Genomic DNA, 22,392 nt, shown 5'->3' with positions numbered 1-22,392 from the left:
GGCGGGGGAGGGGGCGCCCTCGGCGCTGGCTCCGCGCCACGGCTCGTCAGTCCGGGGGCGGAAGACGCGAGGGCGCGATGACGAGTACTTTGTGCTGCGGGGCCGCTCGGGGGAGAAGGTTCTCCCTTCCCGCGGGCCTCTACCCCCGCCGGCTTCCTGCGCGGCCCTCCCTTCCTGCGGCCCCTCGGGTGCGGGAATACAGTTCCCGCGCTGGGCTGCAGTTCCTGGGGGCGGGAGGGGTGGGTAGAGTTGCGGGGTGGTGGCCAGCTGAGTCCTTTCTCCAAAACTCGCCGGCGCTGGAGCTGTCCCTCCTCCTCTCCCCTCCTTCCCCCAGCAGCCCCCACTTTCCTAATCTGGGAGATAAGCCAGGGCTGCCCTTTCTAGAAAAATACTCCGCCCTACCTCGCATCTCCGTGTGCTCTGCCTTTTCCCCAACTCGTCCCCGGGGAAGCAGACTGGCCCTGGCACTTCTCATGGAAGGCATGCCCGAGGGAGGGGGCCAGGGGACACCAACCTAGCCGCAGACCTTTAAAAGTTCATTTGCGTTGACCTTCACCCTCTCCTCGTCCCCCCGGACTACCCGGGCTCACATTTCCCGAATAGGTGATCTGGAACGGGGTTCAGCTCCTGGAGCCTAAGAAAGGGCGGTACGCCGTCCTGGCTTTGCTGGGGAACCCACTCACTGCCGCCTGGGTGCCTGCACCCACCTCTGGGGACTGCAGGCCCCAGGCCCGGCGGGCAGAAACGTCAGAGTGCAGGGGCCCCCAAGGAACACCCTCCTACCCCCGTTTCAGCACTCGGAGCCCAGGGGCGATGTCTTTAGGGAGAAAGTGTGCAGCAGGAATTAGAGAAAATCGGCCTCCTTCCGCGACCCCTCCCTTCTCTTCCTACCAGGAAGGGAAAAGGCTACGTCCGTGTTACGAAAGCGCCCCAGGCTGAGCCTTTCCACCTCCTCGGCCCTCAGAGGGGGCTGAGCGGCTCTGCTGTGCAGACAGAGGGAGGGGCGGCGTGACCCATAGGAAGGAAACGCTCCCAGGCGGAACGCCACCCGGACAATGGTGAGAGCGGCCGCCCAGGTCCCAGGCAGACCGGCGCCCCGCACCGTCACACGCCGGCGTCCCGCGCCCCACCCGCAGACGCCCCCGACGCGCGCCTGCCCGGGTCCTCGTGCCTCCCCACCACTCCCTACGTCTGTCCGCTTCTGCCACAAGTGTCCCCCTGAGAGTTCTCCAGCGAGTTCCCCTTCCAGACCTTTCCCTGGGGGGCTGGGGGGATGCTTTGCAATTTCGTCTTCCTCCTGGCGTTCTAGATTGCCTACTTGAGACACAAAAAACGCAAAAGCTTTTCCAACTCTACAAGCAAGATCAAGTGAGAAACAAGGCTAGAGAGAAACTCGGTAGCACACCCCTCAAAGTGGCGTTTTCATAAATGCTGGTTTGGTCTCCTAAGAGCAGGCTTCTAGTGCAATGTTGAAGGATCCGTCCAGGACTTGACTGTAACAGCGGCCTCAGAGATCTGCATCTCCAGTTCTCCTCTTTACTTTCCCCACCATGCTAACATTTTGATGGGGTTTCTGCCGGCCTCCTTTTATTCATTCTCTGCTCTTCTGCCCTCTCTCATCCCGTTCAGTTTCCCCTTCAGAGTCAGCCTTGACTCTCTCCACTCGCTCCCGTTCCTTGTCCAGCCTGTTTCCTTCTTTGAACCAAATGGTTAATCCTCTCCGTTTCCCTAGTGGGCTTTCCCAAAGGTCCAAAGATTCCCTACTTCCTTTATTGTTCACAGTAGTAATAGAACTTGAATGTTCTGTGTGTGTGTGTGTGAGAGAGAGAGAGAGAGAGAGAGAGAGATCTCCTCTCCTCTCCTCTCCTCTCTCCTCTCCTCTCCTCTCCAATCCTCTCCTCTCCTCTCCTCTCCTCTCCAATCCTCTCCTCTCCTCTAATCCCTTTCCCCTTTTCCTTCTCCCCTCTCCCCTCTCCAGTTAGAAGAGTTGATGGTTTAGACTTACAAGACCTTGACCATGGAGTCTGAAACCTTCATGGTAAAGCCGTCCTCAATACACCCTCCAACTCTGACTTAGAAGGTGACTCAGAAAACTGTGTATGGTGACCAGCATTGGAAGCCTCCCTTAGATTGGTTTTGCCAGAGAGATTTCAGATACCTGAGTGACTTATGCCACATCCAGTGATGGTAAATGTGATTCACTTGAATGGGGTCGGAAGGAAACTTCAAAAGGCCAGCAGTAAATGCATAACTTAAAAAGATATATCAAATATATTCCAGTCTGTCAACTCCCCTACATAAAGTCAAGCTTTTAAAATATATCGATGCAGGCTTGGCCCTGAGTGCGTTTCTGCCTCCAGTGTGTTATTAGAAGTTTGAATTCAAGGCATACATTTGTAATCTTGAATGGGTTACTTCAAATCCATTATACATTTTTTTCATCTCTCATGTTATATATCCAAACAGAACTGAAAATTAAAAAAAAAAACACACAGTTAATTCAAGGCAATAGGACAGCCAGGAACATGGCTTTTTTATTCTCTGGATTTCTCTCCAGATTTCTGTTCTTTTGCATAATGAGTCCAATCTGTTGTGCACCTGTAGTTCTGGGAAATGATTCCTTTTTAATCGCTTCAACAGAGACATGGATGTGGGGGTTGCCAGTTACTAAGCTGAAAACTCCATCCATGCTCAGAAGAACATTTAATCCACTTACATTTTTTTAAGACCAGCACTCTTCAAACATTTTTGGTGTTCTATGAATCTATAACATACATGTATGTTTCTAAGCAAAATGTGAATTATGGAAAACATTTGAATGTGGAAACAATGCAAGAACAGAATTTATACATGGCCTCAGATTCATATAAAATGTAAAAAATGGATCCTTGTGGGACGTTTCACACTCCCATCCTTATGAAACACTTGGTTCTTGATTTAAATGTCCATTCAGAAGATCACATTTTGTTATCGTCCCCATCCTCCATAAGTCTGATTTTCTTTTATAGAATACATGAGGATTTATATGCACACTAATCTTAATATGTTCAAACTTACAGACTAATACTTTTTATTATTTGTAGAGACTGTCAAAAGTTAAATAATTTGATATAAAACTATTCATACAATGATCAGTTTTAAAAGCATTTTAAAAATCTTTTAAAAGGATTCTTGTTCTTTATGTACAGAAGAACTTCCTGATATAGTATTTGTGCCTTTTAAAGTGAAAAATATAAAATTAAGGTATTTCTGTTTACATCTCATGTGTTTGTATTTGTTTCACTTATTTGTGTGGTATAAACACACTATTCTACTTATAATTCTTATCAAGTCTGTACCAAAGCAAATACTCAACAATAACCATGAAATGAGGAGATCTCGTAATATCCATAAACTATTAGATTATTTTAGTGCTAACATTGTCTACAGAAATTACTAAAGTGCATATTTCATAACCATGGATGCTTTTTTCTAGACTACGGGATTTACCAGTTAGAGATAGGAAAGCTGTCTAGCGTTAGTGCTGCTTTGGGGAAACACATGTTCATAAAGTAATCTTGGACAAATAAATATTTTAGTTGGTTATAAGTGAGACAGTAGATACAAAACACCGAGTTCAGGGACAGGCACTCGTGGTTCAGTGGGGTAAGCTCCCACTCGGGACCCAGGCTTCACAGCTGAAGGGCCTGGGTTTGAGTCCTCCCTCTGCTTCTGATCCACCTTCCTGCTGATGTGCACGGTGGGAGGTAGGACCTATGACTCAAGTACTTTGGTTCTTGCCACTCACGTGGGAGATCTGGATAGAGTTCCAGGCCCCAGCTTCAGCCTGGCCCCGTCCTAGCTGGTGTGGATGTTGTTTGGGGAGTGAAACAGTAAACTGAAGAGCCATTAATATCCCCTTTTAATATCCCCTTTTCTTTGTGACTCCATGTTTCAAATAATGAAAAGTAAGTAAATACATATATATTTAAGTAAGTTTTATTTGCAGGAAAAAAATGCAAATATTGATGACAGAAAATTTTCTGTAAATAGTATTTTGACAATATTTCTATACCCCAAAACTATACATTTGAAAAACTTAGAGGACAATGATTTGATTAGTCCACTTTTTTTGTTTGCTTAACAGATGTGGAATAGAGTCCCCAGAAGCTTTAGTAACTTGCCCAAGATGACATAGACAGAGTCAAATTGGGGGCTTAGAAATAAATTACCCTGTTATAATTCCTAATTTAATATCTCTCAGTGTGTTAGTCTACATAATTATTGTGTTTGGAAGTACTTGTCATAATTATGATTGATATTATTTCAAATTACTAAATTTAATTTTAGTTATAAATAGGAATTTTCCTTCAACAAAAATTTCCACCTTAAAAGATTCACAGCCTTTAGTTCCTCTGTCTCAGCCCACAAGGTGGCGATAGTCTACAACAAATGATGTGTAAGTCTGTTTTTTTTTTTTTTTTTTTTTTCTTAGTAGTTCAAGAGGCAGGAACTTGTGAAGGTTTTACATCGTTTTAATCATTTTCAAGAAATTTTAAATATATTTTCATCTTCTTTGGGATTATGGAAATATTTTAAAACAGTGTAATATTAAATATATTTAAACTCTTAAAATATAGTAAAAATACTTTTACCAAGTCCTAAAACAATAGCCAACTACTTTTTAATCATTGCTCTATTAGCTTAAAACAAAAGTCAGTTGAATAAGAGGAATCAACTTCTGCTTAGATAATATTGTAACCTAATTTTGCTATTTTGTGCTTCATGTAATTTAAATGAAAAGGTCATAGACACTGTAATCCACAAAAACAGAATAAAATTCATGCATTCATTCACCCTACAGATATTTTAAATACATGCTGTATATTTTACATACATTGATAGTTAACTATCATTGCTAAACCTAACTGGTTTTTTCTCCTTTAGAGATTTTTTTTCCTTAGCTACAGTAGAAAATTTAAAGCAGAGAAAAGTGAGAAAATGTTGTACCACCAGGTGGCGACAGAAGATAAAATTTAAAATAGTCCTGACGCAGGGAGTACTTCATGTATGCATTCCCCCGACACAAAGGGCCTCCAAATGTCACATGAATATTAAAGCTGCATTCTGGAGATATTTTAGTACTTGAAATAAATCAATAATATCAGAGTTTCTCCAGGTTAAAACAATCTAGAATTGAAAACATAGAATTTTAAACAGCAGGAGGCGCATGAAACCACAGAATGAGAAATTTTAAACTAATTTCCTCCTGCTTTTCCCTCATCCAGTCTATATTTTATTGAGAAGTTCATTAAGTTAGGGGATTTTGCTTTCTTTATTTTTAAAAGCATTGTTTATTTGAATGAGCTGCAGAGATAGAGGGAGAGACACACATGGATAAAGACTTCTTTTTTACTCTCCAAATGGCTGTAATGGCCAGGGCTGAACCAGGCCAAAGCCAAAAGCTCGGATCCTGGAGTTTTGTACAGCTCTCCCAGGTGAATGGTATGGGACCAAGCACTTGGGCAGTCTGCTGCTGCTTTTCCCAGGCCATTAGCAGGAGGCTGAATGGGAAGTGTAGCAGCCAGGACATGAGCCAGCACCCATACGGGATGCAGCTTTAGCCATTTCACCACACCAACCCTGTTTTGTGTGTGTGTGTGTGTGTGTGTTTTCTGTTATTTCCTCCCTCTCACTATACAGCTATTTAAGTAGAGGCATGAATTCAGTTGTCCGGATAGTTTCCAAGTGGCTTAGCCCAAGACAAAGAGATTTAAACATTTGCAGGGCTCTGTCCTAAAGGGAGGGTGTATTACTCTGTATGCTCCTTTCTAATCTATTGATAATCAGTAGCTGGCTGATGAATTCATTAGAATTCATAGGCAACCTACTGGGGTAATTCATGCTGGTCGACTCCCAGAACCACTTATATTTGACAATCTTCAAAGTCCTAAAGCAGGCTTTCCAATCTTGTAGAATACAGGGAGGTCAAACATCATTTGCTTCATGGGATAAAAGCAGAAGAGGAGCTGAGGAAGATGATTTCAAAAATGCAGTGAAGGAAGCTTATGAATTACTTTAAAGTGAAAGATATTGTGTTTTAATATTTTTTCTTTTTGCCATGGAGCATACCATTTGTGTCCTGGCCTCCTTGCCTCTAATTCAGCTCTGTGTTGATGGCCTAGGAGAAGCAGTGAAAGATGGCCCAACTACTTGGGCCCCCGTCACCCATATGAGAGGCTTCGATGAAGTTCCTGGCTCCTAGCTTCGGCCTGGCTCAACTATGACTGTTGTGCCACTTGGGGAGTGAACCAGCAGATGGAGGACTTCTCTTTGTCTCTCAAATCTCGTGTGGGATGTTGGAATTGGGAGGTGGCGGCTGTACCAGCAACGCAACAATGTGGACCCTAATAAATAAATCTCTTTTAGAAAGTGATTACAAGGAGTATGTCAACTGGATGGCTTTTTTTTTTTATAAGCATCTTATACTTTATTTTTTCATGTTGATTTATTAATACAAACAGAACAGATTCAATGTAGTTTATACATATAATTCTAATAATATAATGATATTTCCTTCCTGTCTCCCTGGATGGCTTGTTTAAAAAAAGATTTATTTGAAAGGCAGAGTGACAGAGAGAGGGGGGGAAAGACAAAGAAAAATTGATCTTCGAAGGCAGGAATCCAGAACAACTTCTAGTTCTCTCTTGTGGGTAGCAGAGGCCCAAGTACTTAGATCGTCTGCTGCTTTCCCAGGTGCATTATCATGGGGTGGAATCAGAAGCAGAAAAGCCAGGACTCAAATCAGCACTCCTACATGGGATGCCAGCATCAAGAGCATCAGCTTAGCTTGCCCTGCCATAATTCCGGCCCTGGTTGGATGAATTTCGATAGGTGCTTCAGAGCAAGGTTTGACAATCTGAGGCCCATAAGCTCATCATCTGTGTTGGTAAATAAAGTTTTACTGGGAGAAAGTCATAGTCATTTTTAATATATTGTTTATGGCTGCTTTTGCAGAGTTGAGCAATTTTTTAAGAGATTGTATAACCACAAGTTCAAAATATTTATCTGGGCCTTTAAGAAAAAGTTTGCAAATCTCTTCTTTTGAAGTCTTATGGGGAGAGAGAGAATTGGGGATAGGGAAAGAAATTATATATAGTGACTCAATATCCAGGAATGCTGTGAAAGTCACCTTTATCTCTGGCATCCAGACAGCAGACAGTGCTGAAAAACTGAAATTTCATATTCTTGGAGTTGCTTTAGACCAAAGTCAGAGTCCTAATAGAAAACGTGTGGGATCCTGAGAGAGAGAAGAGAACAACTGGGTCAAGAAGCTCACATTTCTCCAGGGCTCTGCAGATTAAAGGAAGCTGCTGTCACCCATTTGCTGAAAGGGAACAACCTCCCATGCACGGAGACTCAAGTTCTCAGCAGCAGCAGGTGCTTCTAGAAGGATGCTTGCCCTGCCCAAAATCTGTCCCCTCTCCCCTTCCTTCCTGACTTCTTAAACAGAGTCCACAATTCTCTGGAGAAAGTGTTTTTAAAATATATATTCAATTTATTTGTAAGTCAGAATTATAGAGAGAGATGGACAGAGAGAGAGAGAGAGAGAGAGAGAGAGAGAGAGAATCTCCTATTTGCTGGTTTACTCCACAGACAGCTACAATGGCCAGTGTTGGACCAGGCCAAAGCCAGAGTCCAGGAGCTTCATAAGGGTCTCCCATGTGGATCATCTGCTGCTTTTCTTAGGCCAATAACTGGCACCCATATCATGTAGCTTACTTGATAGGCTATAATATTGACACCTGGAGAGAGGTTTTAAAGGAACATTGACTATGTGTAGCACTCAGAGTTCTTTAGAGAGACAAAGCATACATTTCTGTATATATGTTTACATTTCAGAATATATGTTAACTGAGATTATGAGAAATTGACTCACATGATAATGGAGCCTGAGACATCCCATGATCTGTCATGCAAGCTGGAGACCCAGGAAAGTCAGTGGTACAATAAATACAGTACCAATCTAAAGGTCTGAGAACCAAGGGAGCCAATGATGCAATTCTAAGTTCAAGGACAGGAGTAGACTGAGTCCCAGCTCCAATAGGACAGAAAGAAAAAGGGGCAAAGTCCTTTCTCTGCCTTAGATTCTATTCAGGGCCTCAATGGATTGGGTGATGCCCACCTACACTGATGAGAGCAATCTATTGAGTCCACACACTTAGATGCTAATCTCATCTGGCAAAGCACTCACAGACACATCAGGAAACCAGGTGTAATCTGGGCAACCCTTGACCCATTTACACTGCGACACAAAATTAACCATCACATTGTATAATTTAGTCCCCAAATATCACCTACATTTTATGAATGGAAGCAATTGGATGAAAAAGCACCGTGTAGCTTGGTGGTGGTTGTACATTTGGGCATAACAGCAACGGGGATGATACTTGTCAGGTGCTTGTCTGAGATTTTCAGGCTAGCAGCAATGATTCAAGGAATCTTTCTGTTTGTCCATCTATTTTAGGGAGATAGGGAGATGGGACTGGGAGAGTACTGTGTGTGTGTGTGTGTGTGTGTGAATGTAGTGGAGTACTTCACATTCCATGGCCCTCTTTTCTGCAGCCTGAGAAATGGCTGTCTGTTGCTCCCTGTCAGGCTATGCTTTCTCTTAAGTTGCCGCTCTTCAAGCAAGAACTCCAGCCCATTCAGCCGGGAAAGGAAGCCGATTGCCAACCATGATATATCAATATGCATATTTTTATAAGGTTTTGCTGTAACAGTAATGCTGAGGCCTAGAATTTGTTATTTATTTATTTGTATTTACTTTTTGAGAAGCAGAGAGACATAAAGAGAGACACAGAGGGTTCTTCCATCCACTAGTTGACTCCCAAAATGCTCATTAACAGCCAAGACTGGGCCAGTCCGAAGCCCTGAATTCCCATTAGAATCTCCCATGTTGGTGGCAGAATATCTAAGCGGTTGAGCCATCACCTCCTGCCTCCCAGGATGTGTTGTAGCAGGAAGCTGAATCAGATGGCCAGTAGCAGGATTCAAATTATGCACTCCCTGAGGGGTGAGGGTGCTTGAGGCAAAAACTTAACCACTGCACCAAACACGTATCTCAATGTCTGATATTCATCGAATGCCTAAGATATACCACACATACTTCACATACATGAACTAACTACTGTTCACATGTAAATTTATTGATAGCTCTCTTTCACAGATGAGATAGAGACACAAAGAAGTTAAGAAATTTGGTAAGGCTCATACAGGCAATAACTGATGGCATTGGATAATCTCTTAGACTAACACAATTACAGTTTCATATGTACATATTTCTAATTTTTTAAGGGTGATGAGGTGTATGGAAAAAACAGGACTGGGTTCAGAATCAAGGTGATCAATTTCAGACATGTAGGCATCTGGCTCAATAACCTTATTCACTAACTCTTAAGTCTTAATTTCTTTCTGTTTTTTTTTTTCTCTTTAATTTTTATTTGGAAGGCAGAGTGACACATAAAGAGGAAGAGAGAGGAAAAGAGAGAGAGAGAGAGCAAGCTATCCACTAGTTCACTTCCCAAATGGCTGCAATAGCTGGTGCTAGGCCAGACTGAAGCCAGGAATCAGGAGCTTCATCTGGGTCTCCTACATGGGTATAGGAACCCAAGCACTTGGGCCATCCTCTGCTGCTTTCCAAGGCACATTAGCAGAAAGCTGGATAGGAAGTGGAGCAGCTGGGACTTGGACCAGTGCCCATGTTGGATACCGGTACTGCAGGCAAGGCTTTACCAGCTATACCACAAGGCTGGCCCCAGGTTAGCTTCTAAATCTGGGAAACAAGCAGTTTGGACAGCTCCACCCTGAATATACTCTAGCGGTTGGTGTAATTTTAGCACTTTGAATGATGAGAGATGTGCAACTTTGATGCAACTTTGTTTTAATTGCCTGTCTGTGTCGTATCAACGACCTACCCCATGATCAATCCTTGGTGAGGAAATGGTTTCTCATTTAAACCTTGTCTCAGTTAGAACATTATCCTTCAGAATATAAGAGATACACTTTTGTTTATTTCTAGGAACCTAAAATGGTTGTGGCATTGTTATCACTGTTTGTGAGGAAACAATGAAATAAGAGTACTTAAGTCTCTATTTTTTAATGCAATTCAGTCTGTAAAGGAACTAGGAAATATAATAGTATAAAAATATTTAGTTTTGACCGGCGCCGTGGCTCAACAGGCTAATCCTCCGCCTTGCGGCACCGGCACACTGGGTTCTAGTCCCGGTCAGGGCACCGATCCTGTCCCGGTTGCCCCTCTTCCAGGCCAGCTTTCTGCTGTGGCCAGGGAGTGCAGTGGAGGATGGCCCTAGTGGTTGGGCCCTGCACCCCATGGGAGACCAGGATAAGCACCTGGCTCCTGCCACCCAGTGCGGCGCGCCAGCCGCAGTGCGCTACCGAGGTGGCCATTGGAGGGTGAACCAACGGCAAAAGGAAGACCTTTCTCTCTGTCTCTCTCTCTCACTGTCCACTCTGCCTGTCAAAAATAAAAAAAAAAATTTAGTTTCTAAAAAAGATTTAGTACAATATTTGGTGGATTCTATAACTTAAAAAATAATTTATATATATTTATATTTAACCAGTGAATAAATGGATTCCAAATTTCCGTATTTTCTCACTTAGGAAGAAAATATAAAATAACCACTTGACTTTTATGACATTTCAGTTGAGTAAATATATTGGATTCTGAGTAGGTAAATATAACATTTTCTGGAACCCAACATTCTCTCATCTTAAAATTTATTGAACACTTATACACAGACACTGGTTTATATATTTTACATAGATTATAGCTTGACCAAAAAGCCAGTCTGAAATTTGCAAGGGAAAGTTTCAACTAAGGAAACATAACTCTATGGCAAATGGTTCCATCTTTACATTACAGTTACATGAATCTCACTACCTTGAAGAAGAATGTGATACTTGCTCAAACTTGTGGAGCAGCTGGTGTATATCCCAACGCAGGGCAACTGCACAAGCTATATTTACCTCACATTAGACCTTAGAGATCAAATCAGAGGAAGCAGGTGAAAGTAAAAGGAACTTTACAAAGTAGCTTCAGACACACACGTGTTAAACACATGCTTTCTGTTCCGAACACCTGTGCAACCAGGGAAGCATGAGAGTATGTGGTGCTGATGAGAAATACTGTAGCCAGGCTCAAGAGAAGCGGTTTTTATATTTTTGTAAACTTAGGAATAAAAAAGAAAAAATTCAAGACATCCCATGGACTGAAATAAAATCATAGAGGGGAAAAACAAACCAAGATAAGCCCTTGGGAGAATAGAAAATATAACTAATAAACTAGGCTTCTTCCCCAGAGGTCCATTCTGAGTACTGGGGATCTCAGGACATGGTGTTTGAGAGACAGTTGAGGCTGTCAGTCATCCACATTCTCTCATAAATGCAGACGCCAAGATGAAAAGTAATCCTTGCCTGTAGTTTAAAAGCACATATGAAGATATGGGAGACAATGGAAAATTAATAGCATAAGGACGAAAAAGACAGAAAACAATAGATTTTTTTTTCCATCAGCTGCACATCAAGTCACAGATGTCTGCTTCATTTGCATTTAAAAAGTAGTGCATGAGAAAAACTTCTCTTAAAATGATGACTCTTCGGGCCGGCATTGTGGCCTAGCAGGTAAGGCCACTGCTTGCAGTGCCAGGATCCAACATGGATGCCGGTTCAAGTGCCGGCTTCTCTAATTCCGATCCAGCTCTCTGCTATGGCCTGGTGAAAACAGTAGAGGATGACCCAAGTTCTTGGGCTCCTGAACCCACATGGGACATCTGGAAGAAGCTCCTGGCTCCTGGCTTTGAATTAGCCCAGCTCCAGCCGTTGCAGCCAGTTGGGGAGTGAACCAGCAGATGGAAAACCACTCTCTCTCTCTGCCTCTGTAACTCCACCTTTCAAATAAATAAATAAAAAATGATAACTCCTCAGTCATTTTCTTAAGAATTTCATTGTGCTATTCCTCCCCCATGCCTTAATATTTTTCTGTTGACTCTATGTTGGTTTTATAGGTACACAGATTGTGCTATTTTACAAGAATATTATTTGCTGCAAACAGTTGATGACAGCTTCAAGAAATTCGCCATAGGCAAAAATTCCTTGTTAAGGAACTGGAGGAAAAGAAACTATGTTACAGGGCCAGCGTTGTGGCGCAGCAGGTTAAAGGCCTCGCCTGAAGCGCCTGCATCCCATATGGACGCCAGTTTTAGTTCCAGCTGCTCCTCTTCCAATCCAGCTCTCTGCTATGGCCTGGGAAAGCAGTAGAAGATGGCCCAAGTCCTTGGGCCTCTGCACCCGTTTGGGAGACCCAGAAGAAGCTCTTGGCTCCTAGCTTCAGATTGGCTCTGGCAGTTGTGGCCATCTGGGGAGTGAACCAGCAGATGGAAGACCTCTCTCTCTCTCTCTACCTCTTTCTGTAATGCTGTCTTTCAAATAAATAAAATAAATATTAAAAAAAAGAAACTGTGTTACTAACTTATTAAAGGTTATATCATGAGTCTCTCTGTGACTAGGGGTGATCCCAGGAGGCTGCCTGCCTAGTTCATGCAGTTAGCCTGACTGCTGGCAGGAGGCAGGAGCCCCAGGCACATTTCCCCCACTCCCTGGCTTCTGCCAATCAGGCAAACTGATCCTGGGTGTTGGCTAGACCCACCTGGAATGCTACCTTAGCTATGTGACCCTCAAGCTGATTGGAGAGGCATATTGGCGCCAGTATCGATTCTGTCCTATAGAATTAGTGTTTTCCTGAATTAGTTACGCCCCTTCTACCTGCCATTTAAAAGTGTATGTGGTCGTGAATAAAGCAGACATGTTCACCGAAGCCTGTCCCCCGTGCTTCTTGTGGAAGAACACCATTGCCCCCGCTCTCTCTGACTGTGAGGACTTCACAGGACAAGTCCACGTGTGACTTTGTCAATTCCATCCTCCCTCCCTCCCCCCCTCTCCCTCCCTCTCTCCCTCCCTCTCTCCCTCCCTCCCTCCTTCCTTCCTTCCTTCCTTCCTTCTTTCCTTCTTTCCTTCCTTCCTTCCTTCCTTCCTTCCTTCCTTCCTTCCTTCCTTCCTTCCTTCCTTCCTTCTTTCCTTCTTCTCTCATTTTATTTTTGAAGTTTATGAAGTTTCAACTTTGTTGTACTGGTACTAATGATATACAGGTTGCACCCAAGACTTCAAGTGCTATTAAAGGATGTCTAAATAATTGCACTGAGAGTAGATAGTGCTCCCTGAGGAGAACAGAGAGGAAGGGGATGGTGTCACAATGACCTTGACCTTGTCGGGGAGCATAAGGTGGATAGGGGAATGCACAAAAGATTTCACAAAGGGAAATCTGCTTGGTCAGCTGTTCTGCATTTCATTATTTTGAGATGTCACAGACACATCTTGCATGTGAAAACATTGTGGTTTCCATTCCTTTTCTAAAAAGTCAAGAATAAGAGAATATTCCATTGCTTTGAAATGCATCAGATGTTCTAGAAAAGATTTTTTTTTGTTTCTGTACTACTTAGTTTCCACATTTGACTAATTTGTCCTTAATCATTACTCATTGGTGTAGAGGCAGTATAACCTGGTTGGCTCTGCAGAGGGGAATTCATTACTAGAAGAATGTATGGGAGACACATTATCTACTTGGTAACATTTTGTTCCTATTTATTTATTTATTGTGATAGTGATGTCTTGAAAAATTAATAAGCTTTGACCCTTGTAAGAAGCTAAATAATGTGGGTTTTTTGTTATAAGACAAAATCATCTTGAATTTCTTATATATGTACTGATAGACAACTAGCAGAAGAAAACATATCATAGATTCAAATCTGTAAAAGCATCAGATTCTGGAATTATCAAGCACAACATGTAAAAAATGGTTTGAAAATAAGTTAAATGGAAAGTCTACAAAATAAGCACATAATCTAAATGAGATGGATTTATTGACAAGTTAGACAAAGATGAAGAGCAAATTAGTGAACTAGAGAGTAGTCTAGAGGTTTTCCAGAATGCCAAAGTTTATGGAATAAGAACCACAGGTGAAAGTTTAAGAAATATAGAGGATAGAGTACAATTAAGAATAAAAATAAAAATTCAGGTGCCTAAAGATTAATGGAAGATTGAGAACCTCAACCAGAGTATAGACAACTATGTTAAGAGAAATGACAATTATTATGAGAGGGAACTTTAAAGAAATCATGAAAGAATAAAATTAAAAGAAAAGTTTATTTTGGTGTAAAATATTGAAATATATGCATATATTTGTCATAGTAAATATTTTCATGATTTTCTTAAGATAAATCATGTTTAATGTTCTGAGAGAAAATAATTATCAATGAAGAATTATATACTAGAAAATCAACAGCAGTTGTTACACAATAATGACATTTCCAAAGAAAATCTGAGCTTGCTAACAGTAGCTACAGTAAGAAAGTAAACTCTCAAGTATATACTTCATACTTTTGCAAAGAATCAAGCAACTGCTCTACTCACTTAAGTGATTCTAGAATATATAACAAGAAAGAACATACCAGTCTGTTGTATGAAAATAGCTTGAATTTGATACCAAAAGCCTCCATAAAATGTGAACCAGAAAGAAAATTTCAGATCCTTTCACTCATGACAATCATGTAAAATTGTTTAGCCAAATAAATATTAGCAAATAGAACTGAGAAATGTGCAAAGATGATAAATATTTTTGGTCCAGTGGTTTAGCTCAAGAATGTGAGAAGAGTTGAACCAAAGAAAAAACAGGGAATGCAATTTACTATATTAACAACTTGAAGGAGAGAAATTTGTCAATTGTATCAAATAATACAAAAAAACCAGATAAATTCAACATCAATTAATTAAAAATATATTCTTAAGAAATGAGAGATATAAATGAACTTTTGTTATATTTGATGGAGAATGTTGGACATATTGCTCATATAATCATGAACTATAATCATGCTCATATAATCAGATATACATACCATCTGTACACATTCTTTTTGGAGAATCATTATATGAAAATGATGTGATTATCCTTATAGGAATCTTAATTTGTGAATAATTAGGATTAATAACTGTATATCACAAGTTTTTAACCAAATAACAGTAATATGCAAAATCCATCTTAATTTCTATAGTTCATTAATAAACACATAAAATGAAATCAAATAAAATTGGAAAGTATCATTATGCTCTTAAACTTGTATACATGAAATACATAAAATTTTTTTACCTTATGCAGATAAAAATTGTTAATAACTAAATAAAAAATAAAAAACAAAATATGACATTTATTGCTATGTTGTAAATACATTGTATGTGGGAATAAATCTCATAGGAGATACACAAATATTCTATGGACATAAAAATTTAATGAAAGACATTAAAGAAGACCTAAATAAAGAAATATAATATATAAATGGATTAAAATAAAACTATTGGTCTTTGAGTTGATTTATCAATGCAGTGGAACTAAATTTAAACTACCAACAGCTTCTTTTGTGGATTTAACAGACTGATTCTAATACTTATATAAAAGAAATGAGGGGCACATGCCATGCCTGTAAAATACAAGGTTAGTTGATAAAAAAAATTGTGAACCTTTTTTCAGATAAGATATAGAAAGTAAGCAGCAAACCATGAATTCACCATACTAACTATTAAAACGATTAAAAAATAAAAAAACAAATGCATCTCTTGAAACATATTAGAGAGCTATGGATGCAAAGAGTTCTAATATGGAAATTACATTTCAGAAAATGAAAAGTAATTCTTAGTGAAGTAGGCATCAGAGGTAATATTAGCCTGAAGGATTTGCTGAGAGTGTGCATGGGGTAAGGATCAGACTGGCCATAGGCAAAGAGATTCTGACAGAAAACAGAAAGACACAGAGGTTCTCATAGCTGCTTTGGATTCAGTAAAGGATTTGCGTCTGGAAGAACCCTGAATATTTTCCTGCCAAATTTTTCTTGTGATACTATTTCTGAGTTCTGGAAGATGGAAAAGTTTCAAAGCCAGAAGTTTTCTAGTAGGAGGGTTTTCAACAAAAACATGGCAAATCTTTTCTGAGAGATAAACAAAACCAGAGTTGAACTGAGATTAAGCTCTGCCCAGAAAAACCAATCCATTTTTGATGAGATAGAGGTAGTCAGCCCTTCATTCTATCTGCCTTACAGATGAAAGTAAATGTCTTCACTTTGGGTAGTAATACTGATTTTGATCTTTATTTTAAACACAGTGTTTGGCAAACAAGGATAAGTGACACTATATGTGTATAAGTGCAAAATGCCTCTAGGTAAAAAGAAATAAATTAGCAATTAACAGAATCAGATCCACAGTGGCCTAGATCTTAAACCGCTGGACAATGAATTAAAAAGCACATTAAAATAAATATACTTGAATAAGTAGTGTGAAGCAGTTTTAATATTAAAATTGATATTTACTATGAGAGAGAATTCATGAGAACAAAGTTGATCTTGTACATGTAAAAAATAATGTATCTGACATTCGAAATGCATTTGGTTTAGCATTAGACTATGCACAGAAGAAGAGAGAATTGAAGAATTATAAACCAGGACAATAGAAATTGTGGAAATGTAAACACCAAAAGAATGAGAAAACAAAAAAACAAGACAGAGCATAGGAAATAGTGCATTTATCCTTGGGATGCAAAAGTGTTTCAACATTCACAGATCAATAAACGTTATAAATATCATCAATACAATGAAGAACAAAAATACATGATCATTTCGATAGATGCAGACAAAGCATTTGATGATACTCAGCATTCCTTCATGATAAAAATACTCAACAAATTAGGCATAAAAGAAACATAATTCAAAAATTATAAACCCTAAACATAACAAACCAACAACCATCATCATACTGAGTAGGGAAAAGCCAAAAGCATTTTTTCTCAGATCTGGAACAAGACCAGGTGTCCATTTTCACCCCTCTTATTCAATATAGCATTGGAAGTATTAGCAAAAGCAGTTAGGGAAGAGAAAGGAAACATTTACATCAAATCTGGATAGGAGAAAATCAAAATATTCATGTTTGTGAATGACATGTTTTTGTACATGTACAAATCTTCATACCCCACCAAAAAGCTGTTAAAATTGCTAAACCCATTTAGTTAAGTAGTAGGATAGAAAATTAACATATGAAAACACTCACATATTTATGCACCAATAATGATCTTGCTGAAAGAGAAATGAAGAAAGAAATCCCACTTACAATAACTGCAAACGTTAAAATATTTAGGAATAAATTTAATCAAAGAAGTGAAAAATCTCTACAATGAAAATTATAAAAACTGATGAAAGTAATCCTCAAAGACACACAAAAAATGCAAGGATATTTTGTATTGGAACCACAGACGACCCAGAATAGCCAAAGTAATCTTGAGCAAAACTCAAGCTGAAAGCATCATAATACCTGATTTCAGAGCGTACTATAAAGCTAAAGGAATTAAAATAACATGGCACTGGCATGAGAATTGACACGGTAGCTCAATAGAACAAATGAGAGCTCAGAAATCAATCTGTGCATATACCACCAACTAAGTTTTGACAAAGGCACCAAGAATACATATTGGGTCAAAGACCTAAATATAAGATCTGAAATTATGAATTTGCTGAAAGAAAACACAGGGGAAACACTTGGTGTAGGTGATGGTTTCTTTGGATAAGACCCCCAAAAGCACCGACAACAAAAGCCAAGCTAGACAAATTGGATTATATCAAATTCAGAAGCTTCTTTATAGTTAGAGAACAAAAATATCATCTATATACTCTTTAAAGGAGACTCACTTTTACTAAGAAGCATAAAATATAGAAAAGGTAAGGATAAGGACTGGAAAAATCTTCAATAAAACTTGCAATCAAATGTATGTACTGGAAGTATTTGCTCCAATCTATGGAAAACCTCTTAGAATTCTAAATGGTATCTTTAGAAACCTAGTAGTTATAAATTTTAATATAGTACATTTATGACATTTCTCTTTGATGTTTACAATTTTCTTAACCTTGTTTAAAGAATTTTGCTGAACCTCAGGTCATGAAGATCCTCTCCTCTTTTTTCTAGGTGTTTATAGTTCCATCTTTAACATTTTGAAACATGATATAATTCAAATTAATATTTGGGTATAAAAAATAAAGTAGGTGATTTGCATTTTCCTAATGAATAGCAATATTGAGGATTTTTCATATATCTGTTGGCTATTTGTATTTCTTCTTTTTTCGCATTCAAGTCTTCACACATATCTTAACTGTGTTGATTGTTTCTATAATACCCAGTATATTCTGGGTATTAATCCTTTGTCATATAAGCAGTTTACAAATAGTCTCCCATTCTCTTTGATGTCTCTTAACCTGACTGATTTTTTTCTCCTAACTATAAAGAAGCTTTTTTTTCTTTGTCCCTTCTGTAATTGTAATCAGAGAAATATACAAATCTTAAAAATCATGTATGTTTATCTCTGCTTTAACATTTTCTTTTTTAACTTTGGCTTTATGATATGTCTATGTGACATTTTCCTATCTTTATAGTGTTTTGGTTTCACTGATAGTATTTTGTGTTGGGTATTATAAATCCTCAACCATTGTCTCTCCAAATGTTCCTTTTCCATTCCCCCTTTTCATCTCCTTCTGGAGTTCCAGTTAAACATATGTTACACTGTTTTATTGTGTCTCACATATTTCTTTCTAACTTTTAATTTCAGAACAGTTTTAAATTTACAAAACAGAAATTGTAGAGTTGTATAGAGTTTCCATATCCCCCACACCCAGCTTTCCCTATTATTAAAATGTTAGTATATTTTTCAGAATCCCAAGATTTATTTATTGTTTATTTCAGTCAAAATTGCAAAGAGAAAGGAAGAGACAGATGGAGAGGGATCTTCCATCTGCTCTTTCACTTTCCAAATGGCTGCAATAACCAGGGTGGGGCCAGGTGGAAGCCAGAAGCCCGGAGCTTTCTCTTGGGGTCTCACATGGCTGGCAGGGGCCTAAGTACTTGGGCCATCCTCATCTGCTTTCTCGGGCCATTAACAGGGAGCTGAATCAGAAGTGCAATAGCCAGGACATAAACCGGCATCCATATGGGATGCTTATGTTGCAGGCAACAGCTTAACCTGTGGTACTACGATGCCAATCCCACCTCCTAAGAATTTTTTTAAAGATTTATTTATTTATTTGAAAGGCAGAGTTTTAGAGAGGGAGAGGAACACACACACACACACACACTGAGAGAGAGAGAGAGAACCTTCCATCCACGGGTTCACTTCCCACATAGTTCTAATGGCCAGTGCTGGATCAGGACAAAGCCAGGAGCCAGAAGCTTTATCACATGGGTATAGGGGCTTAAGCACCTGAACCATTCTTTGCTGCTTTCCCAGGCACATTAGCAGAGAGCTGGATTGGAAGGGGAGCAGCCATGACTTGAACTGGAACCCAATTGAGGTGCTGGCACTGCAGTTGGAGGCTTAACCCATTGTGCCACAGCATTGACCCCTTCACCCCCCAAATTTTTAAATCCAGACTCCCTCTATCCTTCCTACTTCTCTCTGACTCTAGAAAATAACATTCTGCCTTCATATTGAGGTTTTACTTTTTTAAATTCTCACAAATGAGGGATAACATGTGGTATTCGTCTATGTCTGACTTATTTCACTTAACACAGCGTCCTCTAGTTCCATCCAATGACAGGATTCCACTGTTTTTCATGGCCAAATAGTATTGTTTTGTGTGTGCATACCACCTCTTCTTTATCCATTCATCCAATGATGGATATCTTGGTTGATTCTGTATTTTGGCTATTGTGAACAGTACTGCAGTAAACATGGTGAAGCAGATATCTCCTTGATCCAGCGCTGTCTTATCTTTTGGATATATACCTAGTAGTGGGATTACTGCATGGCATGGCAGTTCTATTTCTAGTTTTTAAAGAAATCTCCATATTTCTTTCTATAGTTATTGCACTAATTCATATTCCCACAGCGTGTAAGAGTTGTGGCCATTTGGGTAGTAAGCCAACAGAATGAAGACTTTTCTCTCTGTCTCTCCCTCTCACTGTCTCTAACTGTACCTCTCAAATAAATAAATAAAAATCTTAAAAAAGGAGTTGCCCTTTCTCCACAGTCTAACCAAAGTTTATAACTTTTCCTTTTTTTTTTTAAAGAGATTTATTTATTTGAAAGTCAGAGTTACACAGAAAGAGAAGGAGTGGCAACGAGAGAGGGAGGTCTTCCATCCGCTGGTTCACTCCCTAAATGGCTGCAATGGCCACAGCCACACCGATCTGTCAGAAGCCAGGAGCTTCTTCTGGGTCTCCCACATGGGTGCAGGGGCCCAAGGACTTCGACCATCTTGTAGTACTTTCACAGGCCATATCAGAGAGCTGGATCAGAAATGTACCAGCTGGGACTCGAATTGGCGCCCATATGGGATGCCGGCACTGCAGGCGGAGACTTTACCCACTACACCACAGTGCCAGCCCCTCTGTCTTTTTTTATAATAGCATTCCAACAGGAGTTAAGTGATATTTCATTGTCGTTTTGATTCACATTTCCCTAATGCTCAGCAATATTGAGGGTTTTTCATATAGCTGTTGGCCATTCATGTTTCTTCTTTACAGAACGGTGCATTCAAGACCCTTACATGTATCTTTTTTTTCTTTTTTTGACAGGCCGAGTGGACAGTGAGAGAGAGACAGAAAGGCTTACACATATCTTAACTGTTGATTGCTTTTGGTTGTGGTCCTAATATATACCAAATATTAATCCTTTGTAAGCAGCTTACAAATATATTCTCCCATTCTGTTGGATGTCTCTTCACCCCATTGATTTGTTTTCCCATGTGAACCTATAATTTTTGTAACACTATTCCAAGTAATCAATTTCTGTGAAAACAAACAAAACAATCCCAAAGTCTAGTAATCTAAAACACAAATTTTATTTTTCTCATAAACATTTGGACCAGGAATTCTGGAAAGCTTAAGAAGGTGGGTCATCTCTGATCTATATTATCAGCTGGGGGCACTTGGGTTTGAGCAACCTTCTAAGATGGCTTCTTCACTTGCATGTCTGCTCCTCTAGCTTCTTGGACCCTCTGTCTTTTTTATCTTCACATGGTGTCTTATCCTCAAGGATTTCTAAGGTTGGCTTGGGGTTCTCATAGCATAGTGACTTCAGAGTAGTTGAGATTTCTTCATAGTAGGTCATGGTTTTAAGAGATTGAGGTGGATTCTGTCAGTCTGTTTATGGCTAGGTCCAAAAATGGTATACTGTTACTTCCGTTTTTCTACTGGGAAATCAATCATAAAGAGGTCTAGAAGGGAAACTGATGCATCTCAGTAGATGGATTTTCAACATATTTGTGCTCATTTTTAATTTACTAGAGCATCATATTGAAGACATCATTCTTCCTTTCATTGAATTACATTAGCACAGTTGTCATAATTTAAATAAACATGTGTGAATCTATTTCTAAACTCTTTATTCTATTTTTACAATGTTAAATATATTTACCATATGACCCACTAATCCTATCCGTTAGTATTTACATAAAATAAATGTAAAGCTATGTTAACATAAAATTCATTTAGATGAGTATTTATAGCAACTTTACACATAAGTATCTAAAACTGGAAGTGATTCAGATGTCCATTAAACAGTGTATTGATTAAAAAAAGGTAGTACATCCATACAGTAGAATATTTATTGGTAATAAATGGAAGAGACTATTGATTTACACAACAACATGGATAAATCCTAAATACATTTTACTAAACAGAATAAATCAAACCCCAAAGCTACATAATGCTTGATTCTGTTTACATGGTATTAGAGGAAAAGTTATAGAGATGTGTATTTGCCAGGTTCTCCTGAGAAACAGAACCAGAAAGGTGTATATATATATATATGTGTATACATATATATACATATATATATATAAAATCTCAAAGATATTTATGATGGAAACTGGCTCATGCAATTAGAAGGTCAAGAACTCCCACAATATGTGAAACTGAAAAACCAGGAAAGTAAGTGATATAATTCAAAGTCCATAGGATTGGGAAGCAGGGAAACTGATGGTATAATTCCTACTTTTACACTGTAGGCCTGAGAACAGGAAAGGAGGACAAGGGTGGATTCAACACTGGAAACCAGATGTTCCAGTACAAAAAGCGAGGGGGAGAAAGAGAGAGAAAGGGAATGAAAGAGGGAGAATTAGAATGTATCCTTCATGCTAATCAGCTTTTCATTATGACAAATACCTGAGAGAAGCTAGTTAAGAAGGATGAAAGTTTATTTTGTTTCACAGTTTTGGAGGTTCACAGTCCAACATCAGATTGTCCCCTTGGTTT

The sequence above is a fragment of the Lepus europaeus genome, chromosome 2, assembly GCF_033115175.1.
Source record: "Lepus europaeus isolate LE1 chromosome 2, mLepTim1.pri, whole genome shotgun sequence".
Classification (NCBI taxonomy): domain Eukaryota; kingdom Metazoa; phylum Chordata; class Mammalia; order Lagomorpha; family Leporidae; genus Lepus; species Lepus europaeus.
Note: the sequence above shows the minus strand (reverse complement) of the source record.